The following is a 9,316-nucleotide window of genomic DNA, read 5'->3' as shown; positions in this document are numbered from 1 at the left end:
AAACCATATGTTACCTTGGAATTAATTTAACCAGAGACGTAAAGGACCTATATTCTAGAAACTATAAATCACTCTTGAAAGACATTGAGGAAGACATAAAAAGATGGAAAGATATTCCATGCTCATGGATCGGAAGAATTAACATAGTTAAAATGTCCATGCTACCCAGAGCAATCTACACTTTCAATGCTATCCCGATCAAAATACCAAGGACATTTTTCAAAGAACTGGAACAAACAGTCCTTAAATTTGTAGGGAAACAGAAAAGGCCCCGAATCTCCAAGGAACTGTTGAAAAGGAAAAACAAAGCTGGGGGCATCACAATGCCGGATTTCGAGCTGTACTACAAAGCTGTGATCACAAAGACAGCATGGTACTGGCACAAAAACAGAAACATAGACCAATGGAACAGAATAGAGAGCCCAGAAATGGACCCTCGGCTCTTTGGGCAACTAATATTTGATAAAGCAGGAAAAAACATCCGGTGGGAAAAAGACAGTCTCTTCAATAAATGGTGCTGGGAAAATTGGACAGCTACATGCAAGAGAATGAAACTTGACCACTCTCTCACACCATACACAAAAATAAACTCCAAATGGATGAAAGACATCTATGTGAGACAGGAATCCATCAAAATTCTAGAGGAGAACATAGGCAACAACCTCTACGACATCGGCCAAAGCAACCTTTTTCATGACACATCCCCAAAGACAAGAGAAACAAAAGATAAAATGAATTTATGGGACTTCATCAAGATTAAAAGTTTCTGCACATCCAAGGAAACAGTCAGAAAAACTAAGAGGCAGCCCACAGAATGGGAGAATATATTTGCAAATGACACTACAGATAAAGGACTGGTATCCAAGATCTACAAAGAACTTCTCAAACTCAATACACGAGAAACAAATAAACAAATAAAAAAAATAAACAAATCAAAAAATGGGCAGAAGATATGAACAGACACTTTTCCAATGAAGACATACAAATGGCTAACAGACACATGAAAAAATGTTCAAAATCATTAGCCATCAAGGAAATTCAAATCAAAACCACACTGAGATACCACCTTACGCCAGTTAGAATGGCAAAAATAGACAGGGCAAGAAACAACAATTGTTGGAGAGGATGTGGAGAAAGGGGATCCCTCCTACATTGTTGGTGGGAATGCAAGTTGGTACAGCCACTCTGGAAAACAGTGTGGAGGTCCCTTAAAAAGTTAAAAATTGAGCTACCCTATGATCCAGCCATTGCACTACTGGGTATTTACCCCAAAGATACAGACGTAGTGAAGAGAAGGGCCATATGCACCTCAATGTTCACAGCAGCAATGTCCACAATAGCTAAATTGTGGAAGGTGCCGAGATGCCCTTCAACAGATGACTGGATTAAGAAGTTGTATCCATATATACAATGGAATATTACTCAGCAATGAGAAAGAACGAGTTCTCAACATTTGCTACAACATGGACGGCACTGGAGGAGATAATGCTAAGTGAAATAAGTCAAGCAGAGAAAGACAACTATCATATGATTTCTCTCATCTATGGAACATAAGAACTAGGATGATCGGTAGGGGAAGAAAGGGATAAAGAAAGGGGGGGTAATCAGAAGGGGGAATGAAACATGAGAGACTATGGACTATGAGAAACAAACTGAGGACTTCAGAGGGGAGGGGGGTGGGGGAATGGGATAGACCGGTGATGGGTAGTAAGGAGGGCACGTATTGCATGGTGCACTGGGTGTTATACACAACTAATGAATCATCGAGCCTTACCTCGGAAACCGGGGATGTACTGTATGGTGATTAACATAATATAATAAAAAATCATAAAAAAAAAAACGAAAAGGCAACCGATGGAATCGAAGAAGATATCTGCAAATGATATTACAGATAAAGGGCTGGTATCCAAGATCTATAAAGAACTCCTCAAACTCGACACCCCAAAAATGAGCAGAAGACACAAAAGATACTTCTCCAGAGAAGACATACAAATGGCCAACAGACACATGAAAAAATGCTCCACATCACTTGCCTTCAGGCAAATACAAATCAAAACGACAATGAGATACCACCTCACACCAGTTAGAATGGTTAAAATTAACAAGGCAGGGGGCACCTGGGTGGCACAGTGGTTAAGCGTCTGCCTTTGGCTCAGGGCGTGATCCTGACATTATGGGATCGAGCCCCACATCAGGCTCCTCCGCTATGAGCCTGATTCTTCTTCTCCCACTCCCCCTGCTTGTGTTCCCTCTCTCGCTGGCTGTCTCTATCTCTGTGGAATAAATAAATAAAATCTAGAAAAAAAACTAACAAGACAGGAAAGTACAAAAAGTCAGAGAGGATATGAAGAAAGGGGAGCCCTCTTACACTACTCGTGAGAATTCAAGCTGGTATAGCCACTTTTGAACAATATGGAGGTTCCTCAAGACATTAAACACAGAGCTATCTTACGACCCACCAATTGCACTACTGGGTATTTACCCCATAGACACAGAGTAATGAAAAGAAGGGGCACCTGTATCCCAATGTTCATAGCAGCAATGTCCACAATAGCCAAACTGTGGAAGGAGCCAAGATGTCCTTCAGCAGATGAATTGACAAAGAAGATGTGGTTCATCTATACAATGGAATATTACTCAGTCATCAGAAAGGATGAATACCCACCATTTGCACCAACGTGGATGGACCAGGAGGGGATTGTGCTAAGTGAAATTAAGTCAAGCAGAGAAAGACAATTATCATAAGGTTTGACTCCTATGTGGAATGGAAGGAGTAGCATGGAGGACATTAGAAGAAGGAAGGGAAAAGTGAAGGGGGGGGAATGAGAGGGGGAGATGAACCATGAGAGACTATTGACACTGGGAAACAAACTGAAGGTTGCAGAAAGGGAGGGGTGGGGGAATGGGTTATCCTGGTGATGGGTATTAAGGAGGGCATGTGTCATAATGAGCACGAGGTGTTATATGCAAACAATGAATCATGGAACACTACATCAAAAACAAATGAAGTACTGTAGGGTGACTAACATCATTTTAAAAAAAGAGAAAGATATGAAATCTATACAGGAAAACTGTCACTATTTGCAAATGACATGAAATCCTGAAAAATTCCACAAAAAAAACTTAGTTTAAACAAATTCAAGAAAGCTGCAGGATATAAAGTCAATATACAGAGACCTGTTGTCTTTATTTTTTTCAGATTTTATTTATTTATTTGACAGGAAGAGAAAAGCACATGCAAGGGGAGTGTCAGAAAGAGGGAGAAGCAGACCCTCGCTAAGCGGGGACCCCAACACGGGGCTCGATCCCAGAACTCTGGGATCATGACCTGAGCTGAATGCAGACGCTTCACCTATGGGGCCACCCAGATGACCCAACTTCTTGCATTTCTGTATACTTATGACACACTTTCGCAAAGAGAAATTTAAAAAGCAATGCCATTAACAATTGCACCAAAAAAAATTATATAGGAATAAAAGTAACCAAAAATGAGAAAGACATAGTACACTCAACACATGGCAGAAAAGAAATGAAAAGCATGTGTGTCGAGGGGGGCAGGATGTATGTGTCAAAGATTTGGAAGGCAACACAAACAAATGGTAGCAAAAGCCATGCTCCTTAACTGGAAGAGTTAATTATGTGAACATGTCCATCGTACCCAAAGCAATCGACACATGTGATGAAATCCCTATCTGAATTCCAGTGGCATTATTCGAGGAAATAGAAAACAGTCCTCAAACTTGGATGTAATCACAAAAGACCCCAAATACCCAATGCAACCTGGAGAAAGAAAGGTGCAGTCAACACACTATTGGATTTCAAGCTAGATTACACAGCTGTTGTCATCAAAACAGGATGGTACTGGCATAAACACAGACACCAGGTCAGTGGAACAGAACAGAAAGCTCAGAAACTTACCCACACGTAGATAATCCTAACTTACGACACAGCAGCAGAAGACATGCCATGAGGGAAGGACTGTCTCTTCAGTGAGCGGTAACAGGCAAACGGGACACTAAATGCAGAAGAATATAACTGGGTCACTTTCTTACACCACACACAAAATTTTTAATGGATGAATGATTTGAACATAAGACCTGAATCCATAAACCTCCAAGAAGACACAGGTACTAAGTCTCTCGACATTACTTTTGGCAAAGAGTCTTCAGATCGGACACCAAATGCAAAGGCAACAAAAGCAAAAATAAACAAGTGGGACAACATCAAACTGAAATCTTCCACACGGCAAAAGAAACCAGCAAAAACTTAAAAGGCCACGGACCCAATAAGAAAAAAAATACCTGCGAATCATATGTGTGAGAAGAGACTAATAATATCCAAAATACACACAACACTCATACAATTCAAAACAAAAAAAATACTGTATAAAAAAATGGGGGGAATATGTGAATAGATACTTTCAAAGATGGCACACAGGTGCCTACAGACAGAAAAAGTTGTTCGACATCACTCATCATAGTCAGGGAAACATCAGTCAACCCCACAATCGGCTATCCCCTCACAACTGTTGGAACAACAATTATCCCAGAGACAGACACCAGGTGGAGTCAAGGGTGTGCAGATGAGGAGACACTGTGCACTGTTGGTGGGAATGGAAATTGGTGCAGCCACTGTGACAAACGGTATGGAGGTTCCTGAAAAAATAAATACAACTACCACATGACCCAGTAATGGCTCTACTGAGTATTGATTTTAAGAACACAAAAATACTGCTTCAAAAAGACAGATGCACTCACACGTTCACTGCAGCATTATTCACAAGAACCAGACATGGAAACACAGACCTTCGGGGCCTTATGCCAAGTAACTCAGACACAGAAAGACCAATACCAGATGCTCTCATGTACATTCCACGTGGAATAAACAAATAGTGAACACATAGATACTGAGAGCAGATTGGTAGGTGCCAGATTCAGGGATGAGGTGGTAGAAACAGGTGAAGATGGTCAAAGTCTCAATGTTTGAGTGAGAAAATCCGACAGTCATCAAATGTTCTGTCCAGCATGGAGACTAAAACAAATCCCGCCGCATGGGGTATAGGTTTCCCTGCTCTTTGAAAGTACAGGGCTTCTGAGAAACCTTGCACAGCAGAAATGGTGTCAAGAAGGAATGGCCATTAATTTACACGGAACAATTACACAATGTGCACAGACTCCAAAATTCCTTCTCTTTGGCTTTTCTTAGACCTCAAGATACAAGTTTCTAATGGAAGCCCAGCATAAATGAAGATAAAGCACAGCAGAGGCTCACAGACACAATTCAAAGTGCTGGTGGCTGGATGCGGAGAGCGGTTCCCAGCGTAAGGAACTGGTTGGGGTGCATGCCGCCTCTGTCGTGCTTCTCCCCAAAACAGATGCTGAATGCGATTCTCACTGTTCACCTTTTTTCATAAGAGGGAAATCCTCTTCAGGTCTCTTCCTCTTACTGAAGCTGGGTAATAACGGGGTTTTTCAAGAAAACCAAGTGTCTTACTGTGAACGTTTAAAAAGTGGGGGATGCTTGTACTTCAGCATTGCTGAGGGAGGAGATTTGAAAGGTCCTCCCAGACACAAACCTCAGCAGATCCACCGGGAAAGGCACCTTCCTCAGCATGCGGAACACGGACTACCTCCTACCCCCCGAGAAACCCTCTCCTTCCTCTTGATCAGGACAACCCACAACAGCTGGGAGTTACCCCAATTCCTCCATTCTCCTGCTCCTAATAGCTAACCCATCAGCAAATCCTGTGAGCGCCATCTTCAAAATGGACCCAGAATAGGTCTAACCACTCCATCCAAGGCCACCTGTCTGGTCCACAGTGCCTGAGTTCCAGGAAAAGCTTCATCATTGACCTGCCTTGCCATCTTCAACCCTCTGTCAACTGTTCTCAACACTGTAGCCAGGATGGCCCAGTGAAACAGGGTCTCATGGGGTTATAGCCCTGGAATGGCTTTCTGTAAACCTCTGTCACCTCTCTGAGCTCATGTCCTAAGCTGTCTCCTGTGGCCACAGGGCCTTCTTGCTGCTCCTGGACATACCTGGAATTCTCCTGCCCCAGAGCCTTTGCACATGCTTTCCCTTCTGTTCAGAATGCTCTTGATGTGTTCTCACTCACCTTCGGAGAAGTCTGAATTGGAGTGACAGGGACAGAAGATGAGGCTGTGTGTGTTGGGTGAGGCTGGTGGCCCAGAAGAAGGTTCTCTGCCAGTTCTCCGCCTGTGCCTCACCTGCCTTCAGCCAGGAACTTGCACACAGCCCTCACCTATCATAACTCTTACCCAGGAGACCCACAGCCACCCCTGGAGCCCACCCCGCCCACACCCTGCTGCAGAATGCATTCAGCTCTCCTCTGGGACCCCTGTCAGCTTTACTCAGACCTGGAACTCCCCTTTCTCCTGAAAAGCTCCCGATTCCTCCTCTTCTTCCAAAATCACACTGGCGCAAGGCTTCATGAGAAAGCTATAATGCTAACTAATGAAAGGTTCACACCTACTTTCCCCTTCTGTTGCCTTTCTCTCCACCTTCTTTCCTACCTGTGCAAACTGTAACATATCAGTGGAACATGAACATGCTCTGAGATCTGAATCTTTCATTGTAGCTTTCAGAGGACTCCTTATGTGATAAGAAACTAGTGTATCCTACAACAGGGTGTTTTACAACTCTCATCTATAGAAGAGTATAGCCCAATTCACTACAATTTTACCTCACTCTTCATGAAGCAGAACACTTTTTCCTTTCTTCTCTTACTTAAATTCCGGTTAGTTCACATGCCATGGAATATTTGCTTCAGGGGTAGGATTTAGTGATTCCTCACCTGCATACAGTACCCAGTGCTCATCACAAGTGCCCTCCTTAATACCCCTCACCCATTTAACTCTTCCCCCCATGCCCCTGTCCTGCAGCAACACTCAGTTTGTTCTCCAACGTTGAGTCTATTTCCTTGTTTGCCTCTCTCATCACCCCAACACTCTGTTCATCTATTTTCTTTCTGAAATTCCACAAGCGTGAGAGCATAGGATATTTGTCTTTCCTCACTGATTTTGCTTAGCTTAATACACTCTAGGTCCATCCACATCTTTGCAAATGGTAAGATTTCATTCCTTTTGAAGCTGGGTCATATTCCATTATATATATGTATCCCACATCTGCTTTATCCATTCATCAGTGCATGGACTTTGGGATTCTCTCCATAGTTTGGCTACTGTGGACATTGCTGCTATAAACATCATGGTGCATGTTCCCCCTTCGAATCCGCATTTTTGTATCCTTTGGGTAAATACCTAGGAGAGAAATTGCTGGATCATGGGGTTGTTCAATGTATAACTTTTTGAGGAACCCCCACACTGTTTCCCAGACTGTCTGCACCACTTTGCATTGCCACCAACAGGATGGGAGGGTTCCCCTTTAAGCAGAACATTATCTGCCGGCAATTTCATAAGAGGAAACAAAACCTCTGGGAGATGCACCCAGGGTCAGGCAAGCAGTTGCAGACTTCACCCCAAGGCGCCTGACGCCAAGCCCCTTGAAGCCACCAGCATGCCACTATCCAAAAGAATTCCCAGACTCTCCTTCTGACTCCACCACCAAAGAAACTACAGAGAGAATATGCCACCTCAAAATATCAAGATAATACATTTAGTAAAACTAGAAAGTCAAGCTCAACTATTAAACAGGAACAGGCCGCTTTGGATAATTTTGAATTTTCCCTCCACCCTAATTTTAACTCTTCTGGTGAATAAACTAATCAATGATGAAACATCACCTTTGTCCAATGACATCATCCAAGTCTGTATCTGATGAAAAAAAGCCACCTAACTCTAGATGCTGCCCACTCAACCATATCTTAGGCCCAATTGAATAAACACTGTTAGATGAAGGAAAATTAGATGTTACAAACAGGCACAGAGTGAATCTCACCTTCCCTTTCTAATAAAAGAGGGTTCCTAGGAAACAGATGGTCAAAATACATTTGTAAGCAATAAATGGACAGAGAAATTGTGATCCCCTGCAAAGTTCTACCTGCAGGGAAACTAAGTAATTCTTGCACCAAACCCAGAATGCTGACTGCTACTTCAATTTTACTTTGTGGCTCAACTAGAGAAAAGAGAAAAGCCCAGGAGGTTTTGGGATAATGAGAGGTTTTACCTCCAGCCCTGACATAGATAGGACATTTTGCCAAACATACCTGTGCTTTCTCTGAACACTGGCGTCCTGTGACAAGCTTCCTTGCTGACTCCGATGCTGACGTTCAAAACCTCGGGTGTCTTGGAGGCAGAGTAGAGAAGTGCTGTCAGCTGGGGAGAAGAAGGCACCTCTGACCTAAAGCCTGCACACCTGCTTCGGTTTCTGGGCGAAGGGGCAACACATACTTATTGTTTAGCAGTAATTATCTTCGTTCTCAATAGACCAATGACCTTGCCTTTTCTGGAAAGCTGACTTACTCTTCTAAAGTAACCCTCAATTCCTCTATTCCCAATGCAACTAGAGTGGAACATTTATTTCTCACTTAAATAGAAAACACTGTTATTGTCGACATTGCGTGAATGAACTTTTAAAAACATTTTAGAGAGAAAGGAAGAGACCTTTATTCAAACCCAAGTCAGGACAGCTGTCTGGGAGACACAATCTTCCCCAAGAAGGGAGTGCTCCAGGGAAGGAACATTTGGGGCAGGCTTATATATTTTTTTCTGTTTTGTTTTACATGCATAGTTACACACCACAATGAGGATCTTCTTAGATTCCAGAAAGTGACAGACTCTTTATTATGTTTTCAGTATGTACATGCCAGTATGACTTTAATCTTATGGGAGCCAAAGAAGTTCTTTATTTTTTCTTATCTTTATGTTGGCATTTTTGATTATTGTTTTCATCTCGAAGCGGATGTACAACGTGTGCTTGGGGCAGAAAGAGGGCCCATGCTCTGAGGTTTTGCCCAGTCATTTTGAGCCGGGTACAATGTTACTGGATAGCTTCCCTGGGAGCCCAGGATCAGGGCCCACAGATGATATAAGATAAAAATTCCGTTTATCATTATAATTACTCCTAAATGGAGGAATTTGAGACAAAAGCACCTTTCATAAGAGTACCAAGAAATCAAAATAATGCCCACAGAAGGCTACCTGCTCCATGGTCAGCACAGGTAACAGAAGTGTTCACAGTCTCTGGACTCCTGCCCTTCTCCTGCCCAAATCGCTGAAGCACACAGACCACTTAAAATCAGAATTGTAGAACTGCTAGACACCTTAGAGATGTCTGGCAGCATTCCCTCGGACTGCAGAATAAAACACAGTAGCTCGTTGTCACAAACTAATTTCAA

Source organism: Ursus americanus, chromosome 22, assembly GCF_024610735.1.
Source record: "Ursus americanus isolate L20-20 chromosome 22, mUrsAme1.1.p, whole genome shotgun sequence".
In the NCBI taxonomy this organism is placed as follows: domain Eukaryota; kingdom Metazoa; phylum Chordata; class Mammalia; order Carnivora; family Ursidae; genus Ursus; species Ursus americanus.
Note: the sequence above shows the minus strand (reverse complement) of the source record.